Below are 18,930 nucleotides of genomic sequence, written 5' to 3' on the forward strand. Positions count from 1 at the left end.
TCATCTGCTGATGGGCATCTAGGTTGCTTCCATGTCCTGGCTACATTTCCTTAAAGTGTTGGACTTGATATCAGTTGTTTAAAAAAATAAATGTCAAGTTTTCTTATCCTAATCATAATTTCATGACTATAGATTCTGTCTTTGTAAGATTTAAGAATAATAATTTCGACTTGGTCAACTGAGTCAGATAATAGGTACCAAACTTATATATTGCTTCTATAAATTTTCAGTCAATACGTTTTAGCCTGTGAAGTTTTATTTAGTGTGTGTGTGTGTGTGTGTGTGTGTGTGTGTGTGTTTTACTACTAATCAGCCTCGGCAGGGGCAGAGTCTTGAGATGAAGGGAGAGTTAGGATCTCCTAGGCTAGGGCTGTCTCCCTGCCACGTAGTTTGCCGTGGGAATTAGAGGTCCTAAGACCCCAGGATGTTTCGGCAATGTGGAGCAGATTCTCTGCGTGTGCACACAAGTACACACTGACACACGTCAGAGGAAGGGAGCATAGGCAGTGGGGTCAGGGGAGGGGTGGACCTTGGGGTGGCAACGGTGACAGAAACATGCATCATTTCTCCTTGGACTGAGGCAAAGACCACCTTGTTGGACCTCGTATGGAATCAAGGTCAGAACATCTGCACTGGCTGTGGTGAGGAGTCCTGAGAAGCGAATGAGACACCCCCGGCTGAAGTGGACAAGAGGAGGCTGAGGGTCCTCTTCAAGGTCCCTCTCAAAGCCCCTGGTTCCTGTGGATCCTCTCACATTCCCTCCTGGGGCCCAAGGAATGCTGGTGTCCTGAAGTCTCTCAGAGGTAGGGTCTGTGCTGTGCTTTCCCTGCTTGGTGTGTAGTATGAGAGGTTCCCATCAAAGGGGTCATGTGTCCAGTGCGGGGGCGAGGAGAGTGGCCCTTGCACTCCTACACATTCCCCTGCCCCTGACCTGGCCTATACCTCCTCCTACTAGCATCCGAGCTTCTCAGTGGAGGAATGGAGCCTCTGATCTATTCACTTACCAGCTGTGCCCTGAGCATTCAGTGGGGGCTGTGATGAAAAGAAGCACCAGGGTCACAGTCTGGAGGGGGAAGTGGAGAAACACAGGCCCTCGTCTATCAGATCTAGTCCGTTAAATCTATTTCTCACTTCCACTGTATAATCATTAGGGATTTGATTTAGGTCATACTTGAATGGTCTAGTCGTTTTCTGTACTTTATTCAATTTCAGTCTGAATTTGGCAATAAGGAGTTCATCATCTGAGCCACAGTCAGCTCCCGGTCTTGTTCTTGCTGACTGTATAGAGCTTCTCTATCTTTGGCTGCAAAGAATATAATCAGTCTGATTTCAATGTTGACCACCTGGTGATGTGCATTTGTAAAGTCTTTTCTTATGTTTTTGGAAGAGGGTGTTTTCTATGACCAGTGCATTTTCTTGGCAGAACTCTATTAGCCTTTGCCCTGCTTCATTCTGTACTCCAAGGCCAAGTTTGTCTGTTATTCCAGGTGTTTCTTGACTTGCTGCTTTTGCATTCCAGTCCCCTATAATGAAAAGGACATCCTTTTGGGTGTTAGTCCTGGAAGGTCTTGTAGGTCTTCATAGAAGCGTTCAAGTTTCTTCTGTTCCTCTGCTGAAGAAACTGTTCAAGTTCAGTTTCTTCAGCATTACGGTTTGGGGCATAGACTTGGATTACCGTGATACTGAATGGTTTGCCTTGGAAACAAACAGAGGTCATTCTGTTGTTTTTGAGATTGCCTCCAAGTACTGCATTTCAGACTCTTTTGTTGACTATGATGGCTACTACATTTCTTCTAAGGGATCCTTGCTCACAGTAGCAGTTATAATGATCATCTGAGTGACATTCACCCATTCCAGTCCATTTTAATTTGCTGATTCCTCAAATGTCGACGTTCACTCTTGCCATCTCCTGCTTGGCCACTTCCAATTTATCTTGATTCATGGACCTAACATTCCAGGTTCCTATGCAATATTGCTCTTACAGCACCAGACCTTTCTTTCATCACCAGTCACATCCACAACTGGCTATTGTTTTTGCTTTGGCTCTGTCTCTTCATTCTTTCTGGAGTTATTTCTCCACTGATCTCCAGTAGCATATCGGACACCTATCGAATGGGGAGTTCGTCTTTCAGCGTCCTATTTTTTGCCTTTTCATTCTGTTCATGGGGTTCTCAAGACAAGAATACTGAAGTGGTTTGCCATTCTCTTCTCCAGTGGACCACATTCTGTCAGACCTCTTCACCATGACTCGGCCATCTTGGGTGATCCTACTTGGCACGGTCTATAGTTTCATTAAGTTAGACAAGGGTGTGGTCCCCGTGGTTAGAGGAACCATGTGATTAGACCTGGTTCATGTGGTTAGATGCACCAGTCTTACTGGGGTAGGCTTATAATCCATGTTTATAATTCTAAATTAGGTGAAGGATACTGGTTGTTGTTTTTTTTTCCTCACAACATTGATTATACCTATCATATAATTGTTACTATTCCTAGGTGAAGGAGGCCATAATTTTTCCTCATGATGTTGATCATACCTATCATTTTTCCTCATGACATTGATTATACCTATCATTCCTCATGACATTGATTATACCTGTTATAGACTTCTTATATCTATGCCTACCTAAATTAATTGTTACCATTTGTTTAATACCTGTTTCTCTTACTTGTTAAAGATATGGTCATGTCCATTTCATCTTTACATTTTCTAAAACATTTCCAGACATTATATTAATGTCTATCAATGGGGAAATCAATACATATTTCTTGACTATTACATTGATATATCTTGTTTGTCAAGCATTTTAGGCAAATTCATACTACCAAGAGTAAATATTTCTTCCTTAAAATTATTTTACAAAATCATTTACTTATGCAGATCAAATTCACATTTCTCAACCGTGTACCCTGCCTACATAATCTTAACATGCTATTAAAATGTGTACTATCCACGAGATTTTTCTAGTGTTCCTTGGTCCTTTTAAGATGGTGCTCTTGATGTGCAGGGGAAAGTATGTAAGTGACTCATTTGAAATGGAGCCCTTTTCAAAGAGCCAGGATTCATTGGATATATCTTATAAAAGCTCCACCCTTACTGGGGTCTAACAGCTTTTGTAAGCCTGTTTCTGATGCTCCTGCTTAAACATTTTCAGCATTCAAAATGCTTTAAACTGTCATCATTTTTTTACACATTGATACTTATTTTACTGTGCGACTTTTAACTTCTTGGCTTTTACCTCCCTTCTATCAACTTTGTTTGAACTGTCCACTGACATGGCGTAGAGGGACTCCTCATAGAATTGAACTTATCCCTGACCTAACCTCAGTCCAAAAGTTGTTTCAAGTGACATCATCCACCTTTAATTAAGTCCCTTCATTCTTCTCCCATGAATTGGCTCCTGTGACACTGCAGGCAGGCATGGTTAGCATCCCTCCATTCTGCCTGGGCATTGGCCGCATGTGATGTTAGCTTTAGTTCAGACGCCTTTTAAACTTCATTTTGCAACATGGGGAGTTGCTTTAATTTTTTTACACCCCTTAATGTATGTTCCCAGTGTAGTTCAGTGAGAATGATTTCTTGATTTCTCCCCCTTTTTCAAACAGAGAGTGCAATTCCACCTTAAATTTAAAACATGTTAAAGTATAATAAGTATAATAAATATAGAAATGTTCACAAGTGGGGCTTGATAAAGACAGGGAATTTTTCTTTTCCTGTGGTTTTTACACAATTATAAGAACAATGTTGTTTTATGAGCTCAAATTCTTAAGAGCATAAAGACCGAAGATGAAGCAGTAATTGCCAACTAGTAAGTGACGGATTAAAAGCATCTGAGGGGTTCCAAAGTGCCTCAGTGTATAAAATAACAATGAACTCTGGGATTAGAGGAAAAGAGGAAGCTGCTGAAATTATGTTACTTTAATTCTGCCTTCGAAACAGCTATCATGTTGAATCAGTAATATTATGTTTCTTTTTCAGTCTTTAGAGGAATATGACATTTTTTCCCCTAATACCCTTCAGATGGTATACCAGAGAGGTTCATCCAACAGAAATGATCGATGAGCTTTTAATCTGAAAAAAAAAAAAAAAAAAAAAAAAAAAGTCATGATCCTTGGTGGTAAAGAAATTCATCAAGAGCTCCACAGTTCTGTAAAAGTACAAGTCTTTCTACAAAGAGTGAAGCCAGAAGGGAGCCCCGCAGAGGGTGGGAAAATCATATTGATAAGTGTGTTCATGTTTATTTCTTCCTTACTGAACTTCTAGACCAATTTTGGAAGGTCCTAGATCTATTTTAGCTAAGGAATTCCTTTTGAATGTCAGGGCAAGCCTAAAGTTGGGCTTCTGGCAATTCTGCCAACAGTGACCACTAGTTTTTTGTACTAAAGCTTATATCAGAGCTATAATTTAAAATAACTGCTATTTCACCCATAGCTTATTCTTATGACAATCAATAATGTCTCCAAGATTATCAGATGTCCTTTGGGGAACAAAATTGCCTCATGAAAATTTGTAATGTCAACCTTTTTTCTTGCTGATATCCTTAGTCTGTTTACACATTGTCCATCTGTCACAGACACCCTGAGACACACCAATCCTGAACACTCAACATTTTATCTTCTTTATTCCCGTTGCTGGGTTTCTGAGTGATGCTTAAAAAAACAATCACACAGTGGTTTCAAAATTTATCGCTGCCTAGCCAAGTGTCCTTGTTTCTTTACTCTTCACTCTTCAATTCTCTATAGCATCTGTTGAAGTAGTTACCCACTCTTATTATGATTCCATTTTGTCCCTCATCACCCACCTTCTAATTCATGGAGAAAATCAAAGCATCAGAAGATAAGTCTCTCAAATTTCTGTCCTGGAACCTAAGAACGTATCTGCCTGACATTTTCTCTTTTTATATTATTAAAGAACGACTCTTCTTCCTGTCCATTGATAGCTTCTGCCTATGCCATCTCCAGCCCTTCTCAGGACCCTTACTCTATGAATTATATAGTTAACAACATTTATGAAGTTTCAAACATGTCAGCATAACACAGTTTATTTTTCCAGTTATTTATTTACTCTTTCCTGTCTCTTAATAAGTTTCCAAAATTAAATTTGTATCACCCCATCAGTGCCATCCAATCATTCCTCAAAGAGCTTGAACACATTTGGTGTTCCTTTGAACATCTTTACCCAATATCTTCTTATTTATTATAGTTCGTAGCGATATTTTGCCTCTGTTAAATTGCTTAAAAGAATATTTTACATTCCTGCTCATCTTAAAGTCTTCTACTTTTTGTAACACTACAGATTCCTTAGATTTTATTCTAGTCCTATGGATATTCTCTCTTGGGATCCTTACAATGGTCTTCTTCTCATACAAGTTCATGTTCCTCGGGGCTCTCTTCTCTCTCTCAGTGCCTCAGCTCATTACTTTCATCTTTTGTATTATTTTAGCTGCCTTCTCATATTTAATCCCACAGGTCTACCTTGATTCATGCAGTTTTGAATGAGTTCTGTAGGTTGTCTTCTTCAGACTAACATTTTTGTTAGTTCCTAGAATTTGATTACTTGTTGTAACCCCCCCCCCTTTTTTCTTGTATTCTGCCATTTTTTACCTCAGTTTTTTCTTTCTCTTTCTTTGCCAAGAAGTAAATATTTTCATGTTTCTGCAAGTTTAGGGCCCTCTAAGCAAGGAATTAATGGAACAAAAGTTGATAAGCAAGCCATGGAAGTTAAAGATGTGTGACAATATGCAGTTTTATCACCACCTCCTATATAGTCTTATAAACCTGTCCATACATACTTCTTTCAGGCATTCTAGTGAGAAATCTAGAAAGCTTTTGTTGTTCATCAATGAGTTGTGTCCGATGCTTTGTGACCTCTCAGACAGTAACAAGCCAGCCTTCCCTGTCCTTCACCATCTCCCAGAACTTGCTCAAACTCATGTCCATTGAGTCAGTGATGTCATCCAACCGTCTCATCCTCTGTTGTCACCTGCTCCTCCTGCCTTCAGCTTTCCCAGCATCAGGGTCTTATCCAGTAACTCAGCTCTTCACATCAGGTGGCCAAAGCACTGTAGCCTCAGCTTCAGTATCAGACCTTCCAATGAATATTCAGGACTGATTTCCTTTAGGACTGATTGGTTGGATATCCTTGCTGTCCAAATGACTCTCAAGAGTCCTCTCGAACACCAAAGTTCAAAAGCATCACATCTTTGACACTCAGCCTTCTTTATTGTCCAACTCTCACATCCAAACATGACTACTGGAAAAATCACAGCTTTGACGAGACAGACTTTCGTTGGCAAAGTAATGCTTCTGCTTTTTAATAGACCATCTAGGTTGGTCATGGCTTTTCTTCCAAGGAGCAAGCGTCTTTTAATTTCATGGCTGCAGTACCATCTGCAGTGACTTGGGGGCCCAAGAAAAGAAAGTCTGTCACTGTTTCCACTGTTTCCCCATCTACTTGCCATGAAGTGATAGGACTGGATGCTATGATCTTCATTTTTTTGAATGTTGAGGTTTTTTGTTTTTAATCCATTTATTTTGAATGTTGAGTTTTAAGCCAGTTTTTTTCACTTTCCTCTTTCACCTTCATCAAGAGGCTCTTTAGCTCCTCTTTGCTTTCTGCCATAATGGTAGTGTCATCAGCATATCTGAGGTTATTGATATTTCTCCTGGCAATCTTGATTCCAGCTTGTACTTCATCCAGACGCCTGACATTTCACATGATGTACTGTGCATATAAGTTAAATAAGCAGAGTGACGATCTACAGTCTTGATGTACTCCTTTCTAAATTTGGAACCAGTCCATTGTTCCATGTCTGGTTGTATCTTGCTTCTTGACCTGCATACAGATTTCTCAGGAGGCATGTAAGGTGGTTTGGTATTCCTGTCTCTTAAAACATGGTCCAGGTTGTTGTGATCCACACCTGAAAGCATGTGCATAGTCAATGAAGCAGAAGTAGATGGTTATCTGGAATTCTCTTGCTTTGTCTATGATTCAGTGGATGTTGGCATTTTGATGTCTGGTTCCTCTGCCTTTTCTAAATACAGCTAAAATATCTGGAAGTTTTGGATTCATGTATTGTTGAAGCCTAGCTTGGAGAATTTTGAACATCATTTTGCTGGCATGTGAAATAAGTGCAATTGTGTGGTAGTTTGAACATTTTGGGGATTGCCTTTCTTTGGGATGGAATGAAAATTGACCTTTTCCAGTCCTGTGGCCACTGCTGAGTTTTCCAAATTTGCTGGCATATTGAGTTGAGCACTTGAACAGCCTCATCTTTTAGGATTTGAAATAGATCAGCTGGAATTCCATCACCTCCAGTAGCCTGGTTTGTAGTGATGCTTCCTCAGGCCCACTTGACTTCACACTCTAGGATGTCTGGCTCTAGGTGAGTGATCACACAATTGTGATTATCTGGTTCATTAAGATCTCTTTTGTGTAGTTCTTCTGTATATTCTTGCCATCTACTCTTAATATCTTCTGCTTCTGTTAGATCCATACCGTTTCTGTCCTTTATTGTTCTCCTCTTTGCATGAAATATCCCCTTGGTATCTTTAATTTTCATGAAGAGATCCTTAGTCTTTCCCATTCAATGGTTTTCCTCTATTTCTTTGCACTGAACACTGAGGAAGGCTTTCTTATCTCTCCTTGCTGTTCTGAGGAAATCTGCATTCACCTGAGGATATCTTTCTTTTTCTCCTTTGCCTTTCACTTCTCTTCTATTCTCAGCTATTTGTAAGACCACCCCAGACAACCATTTTGTCTTTTTGCATTTCTTTTCTTGGGTATAGTTCCACCTCCTATATAGTCTTACGAACTTCTGTTCATAGTTCTTCAGGCACTCTCTCTCTCTCAGACCTAATCCCTTGAATTTATTTGTCACTTTTACTGTATAATTATAAGGGATTTGATTTAGGCCATACCTGAATGCTCTAGTGGTTTTCCTACTTTCTTCAATTTCAGTCTGAATTTGGCAATAAGGAGTTCATGGTTTGAGCCACAGTCAGCTCCCGGTCTTATTTTTGCTGACTGTATAGAGCTTCTCCATCTTTGAATGGAAAGAATATAATCAATTGGATTTCGGTATTGACTATCTGGTGACCTCCACATATAGATTCATCTCTTGTGTGGTTGGAAGAGGGTGTTTGTTATGACCAGTACATTCTCTTGACAAAACTTTGTTAGCCTGCTTCATTTTGTACTCTAAGCCAAACTTGCCTGTTACTCCAGGTATCTCTTGTCTTCCTACTTTTGTATTTCAGTTCCCTGTGATGAAAAGGATATCTCTTTTTTTGGTGTTAGTTCTAGAAAGTCTTGTAGGTCTTCCTAGAACTGTTCAACTTCAGCTTCTTTGGCATTAGTGGTTGGGGCACAGACTTGGATTACTGTGATATTGAATGGTTTGCCTTGGAAACAAACAGAGGTCATTCTGTCATTTTTGAGATCACCTCCAAGTCCTGCATTTTGGACTCTTTTGTTGACTGTGAGGGCTACTCCGTTTCTACGAAGGGAGTCTTGCCCACAGTACTAGATACAATGGTCATCTGAGTTAATTTCACCCATTCCGGTCCATTTTCGTTTACTGAATCCTAAAATGTCAGTGTTCACTCTTGCCATCTCCTGTTTGACCACTTCCAATTTACCTGGATGTGTGGACCTAACATTCCAGGTTTCTATTGCAATATTGTTCTTTACAGCATCAGAATTTACTTTCACCACCAGACACATCCACACCTGGCTGTTTCCACTTTGGCTCATTCTCTTTATTCCTGCTGGGGCTATTACTCCACTCTTCTCCAGTAGCATATTGGGCGCCGAGCCACATGGGGAGTTCATCTTTCAGTGTCATAGTTTTGGCTTTTCATATTGCTCATGGGGTTCTCAATGCAACAATCCTCAAGTGGCTTTCCGTTCCTTCAGTGGACCACGTTTTGTCAGAATTCTTCACCATGACCCGTCCATCTTGGGTGCCCTACACTGCATGGCTAATAGTTTCATTGATTTAGACAAGGCTGTGATTCATGTAATCAGTTTGGTAAGTTTTCTGTGATTGTGCTTTCCATAAAGAGAACTTTACCTCCCCAAACTATATATTTACATTCCAAAAGGGAAGGAAACCTGGAACCTTGGGTGTATACCAGGATATATAAACCTGGAGACACTTGACTTCATCTCTAGAGACCACCACTTACTTCCCACAAGGGAACTTCCCTTTCTCTACCCTAGGAGAATTTGTTTGCATTAGGGAGAATCATTTCTCTTCTCAGGAATGAAGGATGTTAACGGGACAGCATGTGTATTGAATCCCTAATTCTTAACTTCATGGCTTCTCTCCTGTTATGTGACACCCAAACATGCCAGCTTGTCCATATAGCATCACCCCAGAAGAAGGTAGAAACTGTTGTGTAGTGAACTGATACAAGTATTACTGTCAGTAATAACAATCTGTCTTGATCCAGAAACCTCATGTTTGAATTGATGGTAACATAAACAAATATAGACATTAAAAACTTAATCGTCTTTTCCTTCTTTTTCATGAAAATCATGCCATTTTATTTACTACAAGGATAGTGAATAATTTTATTATCATTTTTTTTGTGTGTTTTTCTGGTATCGTTCTTCAAACACATAGAAAAGGGACATTTGAATCAGGGCAAACTTGAGTGCTCATGGGTTCCAGCTATATGTCAGGTTCTCCCTGGTTACTTTGAGAGCTGAAAAGAATAAATTTCTGCCACTTGTAGTCTGCGTGCCACATCTAGATGAGTGCCAGCACACTGGCTGGTCATCTTGGCTATAGAAGCTCATCTCGAATCATATTTATTTTCCCTTGTCTTATGGAAGTTTCATAGCTCACGTCTTTGTTGTTATTGTCATTTTTCTTTGTGACACCAGATTCTTGAAGCAATCCATCTAGACCAAATGATTTCCCATAGAAAGTTATGTGTGTTCTGAGTCTGCTGTCTCCTGCCACAACTACAGTGCAGCCCTTGTTGATACATCCCTCAAAATGTATTGTACCAGTAGTGGCCACCGCTTTCCCCTTGAGTTTCTTCCTTTCTCCCTTCAGTCATTTCTACTTTGTTTCTTGTGTGTGTGTCCATGTCCATCTGTCTCTCTTTCTTGTGCAGAAATAGTCAGAGCATCAAAGATCAGAGGAGCAGCACTAAACTTTAAGACAGATATAGACAGCATTCTGCCCCCCTCAAGAAACTGAGCATCATATTAAAGGAAGACTTTCCTGTATTTTAGGAGAAATAGACTGAATGGTTCTAAACGAGGAAGAGAAAGTGAAGAGGAACATGGTGATTTTCCTGCTTTGATTAGTTTTTAAACATTAGTAGACAAAAAACACAGAGAAGGGATGGGTAGTTCTTCAAACATTCTTTTATTCCAGTAAAATTATTCTATGAGTAGTTCCCTTATTTATTCTCTTCAAAACTACTTGACTGGAAGAATTCATATGGACCACCGTCCCACCAATGTGGAGCTCTAGGTTCTTAACATCTCAGTGTTTCAAATAATCTAAATGTGGGATATACTTTGGCATGTTGTCTTTCCAACTACTTTGAAGCATAAATATTTCTAGTTGACATTCTACTATGCCTAAAATTAAATGTAAACTGATTTTATGCTCTGTATGAAGGGTCTTGGAGGGTCTTAAAGAATTTTAATTTGTCACAATTTGTTTTGAAAGAATCCAAAATTGCAGTTGAGTTATATACTAATTTTCCAAGTATTGAATGAAGTATTTTAAAATCAAAATGCAGTCTTATTATTTTTAAATGTGTCATCATCAAATTAAAAATAGAGAATTTAATGATTCTGCTTAGTGTTGATGGGGAATACGTGTAACTCTATGGCTGATTCATATCAATGTATGACAAAACCCACTAAAATGTTGGGAAGTAATTAGACTCCAACTAATTAAAAAAAAAACATTTAATTTTTTTGAATGCCTTCAATATTAGAATTGGGGAGGACAATCTGTTAACAAAGAAAAAGAAGTTGTAATTATTTTACAGTGAGCATTTATTCAGGTATATTTATTAAGTTACTACTCTGAGAAAGGCAGTATGTTAGCTCTTCTGGTATATCAAAATGAATATCTAAGTCAAAAGAGAAATATGGGCTTCTCAGATGACTCAGTGGTAAAAAATCTGCCTGCCAATGCAGGAGATTCAGGAGATGCAGGTTCGATGCTTGGGTCAGGAATATCCCCTGGAGAAAGGAATGACTATTCCCTTGAGTATTCTTGTCTGGAAAATCCCATAGACAGAGGAGACTGGTGAGATACAGTCCATGGGGTCACAAAGAGTCGGACTAGACTGAGCACACATGTATGCAAAAGAGAAATTTAATCTCAAATTATTTATTGAAAAACTACTTTGTGTGTGTGTTACTTAATCTTAAGTTTATCTGAAGAAACTAAATATACACAAAGAATTCATATCCATTTAAAGTCACATAGGGGATTCCATGGCAGGATTTTGGCTGCTTTAAAATCAGGTCATGGTGGAGAATTCTGACAAAACGTGGCCCACTGGAGAAGAGAATAGCAAACCACTTCAGTATTCTTGCCTTGAGAACCCCATGAACAGTATGAAAAGGCAAAAAGATAGGACACTGAAAGATGAACTCCCCAAGTTGGCAGACGCCCAGTATGCTACTGGAGATCAGTGGAGAAATAACTCCAGAAGAATGAAGAGATGGAGCCACAGCAAAAACAACACCCAGTTGCGAATGTGACTCATGATGGAAGTCAAGTCCGATGCTATGAAGGGTACTAGTGCATAGGAACCTGGAATGTTAGGTCCACGAATCAAGGCAAATTGGAAGTGGTCAAACAGGAGATGGCAAGAGTGAACACTGACATTTTAGGAATCAGTGAACTAAAACAGACTGGAATGAGGTAATTTAACTCAGATGACCATTATACCTACTACTGTGGGCAAGAATCCCTTAGAAGAAATGGAGTAGCCATCACAGTCAACAAGAAAGTCCAAAATGCAGGACTTGGATGTAATCTCAAAAACAACAAAATGATTTTTGTTGCTTTCCAAGGCAAACCATTCAGTATCATGGTAATCCAAGTCTACTCCCCAACCAGTAATGCTGAAGAAGCTGAAGTTAAACAATTCTATGAAAACTTACAAGACTTTCAGGAACTAATACTCAAAATAGATGTCCTTTTAATTATAGGGGACTGGAGTGCAAAAGTAGGAAGTCAAGAGATATCTAGAGTAACAGACAAGTTCGGCTTGGGTGTACAAAATGAAGCAGGCTAGTGGAGTTTTGTCAAGCGAACACACTGGTCATAACAAACACCCTCTTCCAACAAGACAAGAGGAGAGTCTACACATGGACATCACCAGGTGGTCAAAACTGAAATCAGATTGGTTATATTCTTTGCAGCCAGAGATGGAGAAGCTCTTGTTAGCAAAAACAAGACCCGGAGCTTACTGTGGCTCAGATCATGAGCTACTTAATTCCAAATTCAGACTTAAATTGAAGAAAGTAGGGAAAACCTCTAGAACATTCAGGTATGACCTAAATCAAATCCCTTAAAATTATACATTGGAAGTGAGAAATAGATGCAAGGAATTAGATCTGATAGACAAGAGAACCTGAAGAACTATGGATGGAGGTTCTTCACATTGTACAGGAGGCAGGGATCAAGTACTTCCCCAAGGAAAAGAAATGCAAAAAGGCAAAATGGTTGTCTGAGGAGGCCTTACAAATAGCTGTGAAAAGAAGAGAAGCAAAAGGCAAACGAGAAAAGGAAAGATATCCCCATTTGAATGCAGACTTCCAAAGAATAGCAAGGAGAGATAAGAAAGCCTTCTTCAGTGATCAGTGCAAAGAAATAGAGGAAAACAATTGAATGGGAAAGACTATAGGTCTCTTCAAGAAAATGAGAGCTACCAAGGGAGTGTTTTGTGCAAAGATGGACACAAGAAAGGACAAAAATTCCATGGACCTACAGACACAGAAGATATTAATAAGAGGTGGCAACAATAGCCAGAAGAGCTATACAAAAACAGCTTCATGACCCAGATAATCAGAATGGTGTGATCACTCACCTAGGGCCAGACATCCTGGGGTGTGATGTGAAGTGGGCCTTAGGAAGCATCATTATGAACAAAGCTAGTGGAGGTGATGGAATTCCAGTTGAGCTATTTCAAATCCTAAAAGATGATGCTGTGAAAGTGTTGCACTCAGTATGCCAGCAAATTTGGAAAATTCAGCAGTGGCCACAGGACTGGAAAAGGTCAGTTTTCATTCCAATCCCACAAAATGCTGACAACCACACAATTGCACTCAGCTCATATGCTAGCAAAGAAATGCTCAAAATTCTCCAAGCCAGGCTTTAACACTACATGAACCTTGAACTTCCAGATGTTCCATCTGGATTTATAAAAGGAACAGGAACCAGGGATCAAATTGCCAATATCTGCTGAATCATTGAAAAAACAAGAGTTCCAGAAAAACATCTATTTCTGCTTTACTGACTGCACCAAAGCCTTTGACTATTTGGATCACAACAAACTGTGGAAAACTCTTAAAGAGATGGGAATACCAGACCACCTGACCTGCCTCCTGAGACGTCTCTATGCAGCTCAGGGAGCAACAGTTAGACCTGGACATGGAACAAAAGACTGGCTCCAAATTGGGAAAGGAGTACATCGAGGCTGTATATAGTCACTCTATTTATTGAACTTATATGCAGAGTACATCATGAGAAACACTGAGCTGGATGAAGCACAAGCTGGAATCAAGATTGCTGGGAGAAATATCAATAACCTCAGATATGCAGACGACACCACACTTATTGCAGAAAGTGAAGAAGAACTAAAGAGCCTCTTGATGAAAGTGTAGAGGAGAGTGAAAATGTTGGTGTAAAACTCAACATTCAGAAAACTAAGACCATGGCATCTGGTTCCATCACTTCATGGCAAATAGTTGGGAAAACAATGGAAATAGTGAGAGACTTTATTTTGGAGGGCTCCAAATTCACTGCAGATGGTGATTGCAGCCATGAAATTCAAAGATGCTTACTCCTTGGAAGAAAAGCTATGACCAACCTAATAAGCATATTAAAAAGCAGAGACATTACTTTGCCAACAAAGGTTCGTCTAGTCAAATCTATGGTTTTTCCAAACAGTTCAGTTCAGTTTAATCACTCGTTTATGTCTGACCGACTCTGTGACCCCATGAACCGCAGTACGCCAGTCCTCCCTGTCCATCACCAACTCCCAAGGTCTACCCAAACTCAAGTCCATTGAGTTGATGATGCCATCCAGCCAGCTCATACTCTGTTGTGTCCTTCACCTCCTGCCCTCAATCTTTCCCAGCATCGGGGTCTTCAAATGAGTCAGCTCTTCACATCAGGTGGCCAAAGTATTGGACTTTCAGCTTCAACATCAGTCCTTCAAATGAAGACTCAGGACTGATTTCCTTTAGGATGGACCTATTGGATCACCTTGCAGTCCAAGGGACTCTCAAGAGCTTTCTCTAACACCACAGTTCAAAAGCAGCAATTCTTCTGCTCTCACTTTCTTTATAGTCCAACTCTCACATCCATACATGACTACTGGAAAAACCATAGCCTTGACGAGACAGACCTTTGTTGGCAATGTAATGTCTCTGCTTTTTAAATGCTTTCTAGTTTGGTCATAACTTTCTTTCCAAGGAGTAAGCGTCTTTTAATTTCACGGCTGCAGTCACTATCTGCAGTGATTTTGAAGCCCCCAAAATAAAGTCTGACACTGTTTCCACTGTTTCCCCATCTATTTCCCATGAAGTGATGAAACCAGATGCCATGATCTTTGTTTTCTGAATGTTGAGCTTTAAGCCAACTTTTTCACTCTCCTCTTTCACTTTCATCAAGAGGCTCTTTAGTTCTTCTTCACTTTCTGCCATAAGGGTGGTGTTATCTGCATATCTGACGTTATTGATATCTCTCCCGGCAGCGTTGATTCCAGCTTGTGCTTCTTCCAGCCCAGCGTTTCTCATGATGTACTCTGCATGTAAGCTGAATGAGCAGAGTGACAATATACAGCCTTGACGTACTCCTTTTCCTATTTGGAACCAGTCTGTTGTTCCATGTCCAGTTCTAACTGTTGCTTCTTGACCTGCAGGCTTCTCAAGAGGCAGGCAGGTGGTCTGGTATGCCCAACTCCTTCAGAATTTTCCAGTTTATTGTGATCTACACAGTCAAAGGTTTGGCATAGTCAATAAATCAGAAATAGGTGTTTTTCTGGAACTCTCTTGCCAGTGGATATTGGCAATTTGATCTCTGGTTCCTCTGCCTTGTCTAAAACCAGCTTGAACATCTGGAAGTTCACAGTTCATGTATTGCTGAAGCCTGGCTTGGAGAATTTTAAACATTACTTTACTAGCATTTGAGATGAGTGCAATTGTGTGGTAGTTTGAGCATTCTTTGGGATTGCCTTTTTTAGGGATTGGAATGAAAACTGACATTTCCAGTCCTGTGGCCACTGCTGAGTTTTCCAAATCTGCTGGCATATAGAGTGCAGCACTTTCACAGCATCATCTTTCAGGATTTGAAATAGCTCAACTGGAATTCCATCACATCCACTAGCTTTTTTCTTAGAGATGCTTCCTAAGGCCCACTTGACTTCTCATTCCAGGATGTCTGGCTCTAGGTGAGTGATCACACCATCATGATTATCTCCATCATGAAGATCTTTTTCGTATAGTTTTTCTGTGTATTCTTGCAACCTCTTCTTAATATCTTCTGCTTCTCTTAGACATATACCATTTCTGTCCTTTACTGTACCCATCTTTGCATGAAAATTTCCCTTGGTATCTCTAATTTTCTTGAAGAGATCTCTAGTCTTTCCCATTCTCTTGTTTTCCTCTATTTCTTTGCACTGATCACTGAGGAAGGCTTTCTTATCTCTCCTTGCTTTTCTTGGAACTCTGCATTCACATGGGGATATCTTTCCTTTTCTCCTTTGCTTTTCACTTCTCTTCTTTTCACAGCTATTTGCAAGGCTTCCTCAGACACCCATTTTGCTTTTTTGCATTTCTTTTTCTTGGTGATGCTCTTGATCTCTGTCTCCTGTATAATGTCATGAACCTCTGTCCATAGTTCATCAGGCACTCTGTCGATCAGATCTAGCCCCTTAAATATATTTCTCACTTCCACTGTATAATTGTAAGGGATTTGATTTAGGTCCTACCTGAATGGTCTAGTGGTTTTCCCTACTTTCTTCAATTTAAGTCTGAATTTGGCAATAAGGAGTTCTTCAGTCCTGTCCAACTCTTTGTGACCCCATGGACTGTAAGTCCCCAGGCTCCTCTGTCCATGGAATTCTCAAGGCAAAATACTGGAGTGGGTTGCCATTTCCTTCTCAAGGAGATCTTTCTGACCCAGGGATTGAACCCTGGTCTCCCGCATTGCAGGCAGATTCTTTACCATCTGAGCCACCAAGGAATACCCCTCGAGAAAGAGTGGAGAAAAGGGAGCCCTCCTATACTGTTGATGGGAATGTACATTGGTGCAGACACTGTAGAAAGTAGTAAAAATCAAAATAATAGTAAAAATAAAATTACCATATGATCCAGCAATCCCACTTCTGGGCATTTACCCAGACAAAACAGTAATTTGAAAAGATCCATGCTCCCCTATGTCCATAGCAGCACTGTTTACAATAGCCAAATCATGGAAAGAACCTAAATGTCTATCAACAGATGAATGGATAAAGAAAGTATGGTAAATACATACAATTGAGTATTTACTTAGCCATCCAAAATGAAATAATGCCATTTGCAGCAACATGGATGAGCCCAGAGATCATCACACTAAGTAAAATAAGTCAGAAAGAGAAAGACAAATACATATGACAACACTTAGATGTGGCATCTGAAGTACGACACAAATGAACTTACCTACAAAACAGAAAAGACACACAGATATAGAGAACAAACTGTTGGCCAAGGGAGGGTCAAACTCCCAAAGACTGAGAGTTAATTGGAATTAGAGGGTGCAAACTAGTATATATAGGATGGATAAACAGTGTCCTACTATATAACACATGGAACTATATTCAATACCCTGTAATAAGCTATAATGGAAAAAATATGAAAAAGAATATATTGGATAATTGAGCCACTTTCCTATATAGAAGAGAAATTAACATAACATAATAAATCAACTATTCAATATTTTTTAAAAAATCAGAACTTTCTAAATTTAAGTTGGCTTCAAAACTTGACTTGCATGAATATCTTTTTTTTTTTAATTAAAGCTAATAATTTTTAGAGTTCTTCATTTTTTCTCTCTTGGAACAATCTGAAAGTTCTGTAATTCACTTTAAACTACAGATGATTTTACCTGCTTGTAGCATGTAAACCAATAGTAATAATTCTAATATTCTCTGGTTCATGTGCATAGTTTTCTATTGCTGCTATAACAAATCCCTACAAACTTAGTGGCTTAATGCAAAATTAATATCTTATAATTCTTAAGGTCAGGAGTCAAAAGTCCCTTATGAGCTTAAACAGAAGTGTCCAAAAGACTACATTTTTTTTCTGGACTCTATAGAGGGTAATCCATTCCCTTGCCTTTTCCAGATTTTAGAGACTGCCCACATTCCTTGGCACATGGCCCCTTTCTACATCTTTAAATGAGCAAAAGAAAATTGAGCCCTTCTTAAACCACATCATAATGCTCAAAATTCTCCAAGCCAGGCTTCAGCAGTACGTGAACCGTGAACTTCCAGATGTTCAAGCTGATTTTAGAAAAGGCAGAAGAACCAGAGATCAAATTGCCAACATCTGCTGGATCACTGAAAAAGCAAGAGAGTTCCAGAAAAACATCTATTTCTGCTTTATTGACTATGCCAAAGCCTTTGACTGTGTGGATCACAATAAACTGTGGAAAATACTGAAAGAGATGGAAATACCAGACCACCTGACCTGCCTCTTGAGAAACCTATATGCATGTCAGGAAGCAACAGTTAGAACTGGACATGGAACAACTGACTGGTTCCAAATAGGAAAAGGAGTACGTCAAGGCTGTATATTGTCACTCTGCTTATTTAACTTATATGCAGAGTACATCATGAGAAACCCTGGGCTGGAAGAAGCACAAGCTGGAATCAACGCTGCCGGGAGAAATATCAATAACGTCAGATATGCAGATAACACCACCCTTATGGCAGAAAGTGAAGAAGAACTAAAGAGCCTCTTGATGAAAGTGAAAGAGGAGAGTGAAAAAGTTGGCTTAAAGCTCAACATTCAGAAAACTAAGATCATGGCATCTGGTCACAGCACTTCGTGGGAAATAGATGGGGAAACAGTGGAAACAGTGACAGACTTTATTTTTGGGGGCTCCAAATTCACTGCAGATGGTGATTGCAGCCATGAAATTGAAAGACACTTACTCCTTGGAAAGAAAGTTATGACCAACCTAGACAGCATATTAAAAAGCAGAGATATTATTTTGCCAACAAAGGTCCGTCTAGTCAAGGCTATGGTTTTTCCGGTAGTCATGTATGGAGGTGAGAGTTGGACTATAAGAAAGCTGAGAGCAGAAGAATTGCTGCTTTTGAACTGTGGTGTTGGAGAAGACTCTTGAGAGTCCCTTGGACTGCAAGAAAATCCAACCAGTCCATCCTAAAAGAGAGCAGTCCTGGGTGCTCATTGGAAGGATTGATGCTGAAGCTGAAAGTCCAATAATTTGGCCACCTCATGCGAAGAGTTGACTCACTGGCAAAGACCCTGATGCTGGGAGGGATTGGGGGCAGGGGGAGAAGGGGACGACAGAAGATGAGATGGCTGGATGGAGTCATCGACTCGATGGACATGAGTTTGTGTAAACTCCAGGAGTTGGTGATGGACAGGGAGGCTCGGTGTGCTGAGATTCATGCGGTCGCAGAGTCGGACACGACTGAGCGACTGAACTG

The 18,930-nt window shown here is 39.8% G+C and overlaps 1 long non-coding RNA gene across 1 annotated transcript in view; it reads right to left on the bottom strand.

Moving 5' to 3' along the window:
* Positions 1 to 3,932: 3,932 nt before the first annotated feature.
* Positions 3,933 to 18,930, bottom strand: part of LOC136169912 (uncharacterized) — a 45,765-nt gene continuing 30,767 nt past the window's right edge. Inside the window, exon 4 of the long non-coding RNA XR_010663462.1 lies at positions 3,933 to 4,069. This is a non-coding gene — a long non-coding RNA (uncharacterized lncRNA). The remainder of the gene's footprint in view (positions 4,070 to 18,930) is intronic.

This window comes from Muntiacus reevesi, chromosome 5, assembly GCF_963930625.1.
Source record: "Muntiacus reevesi chromosome 5, mMunRee1.1, whole genome shotgun sequence".
NCBI classification, from domain to species: Eukaryota; Metazoa; Chordata; class Mammalia; order Artiodactyla; family Cervidae; genus Muntiacus; species Muntiacus reevesi.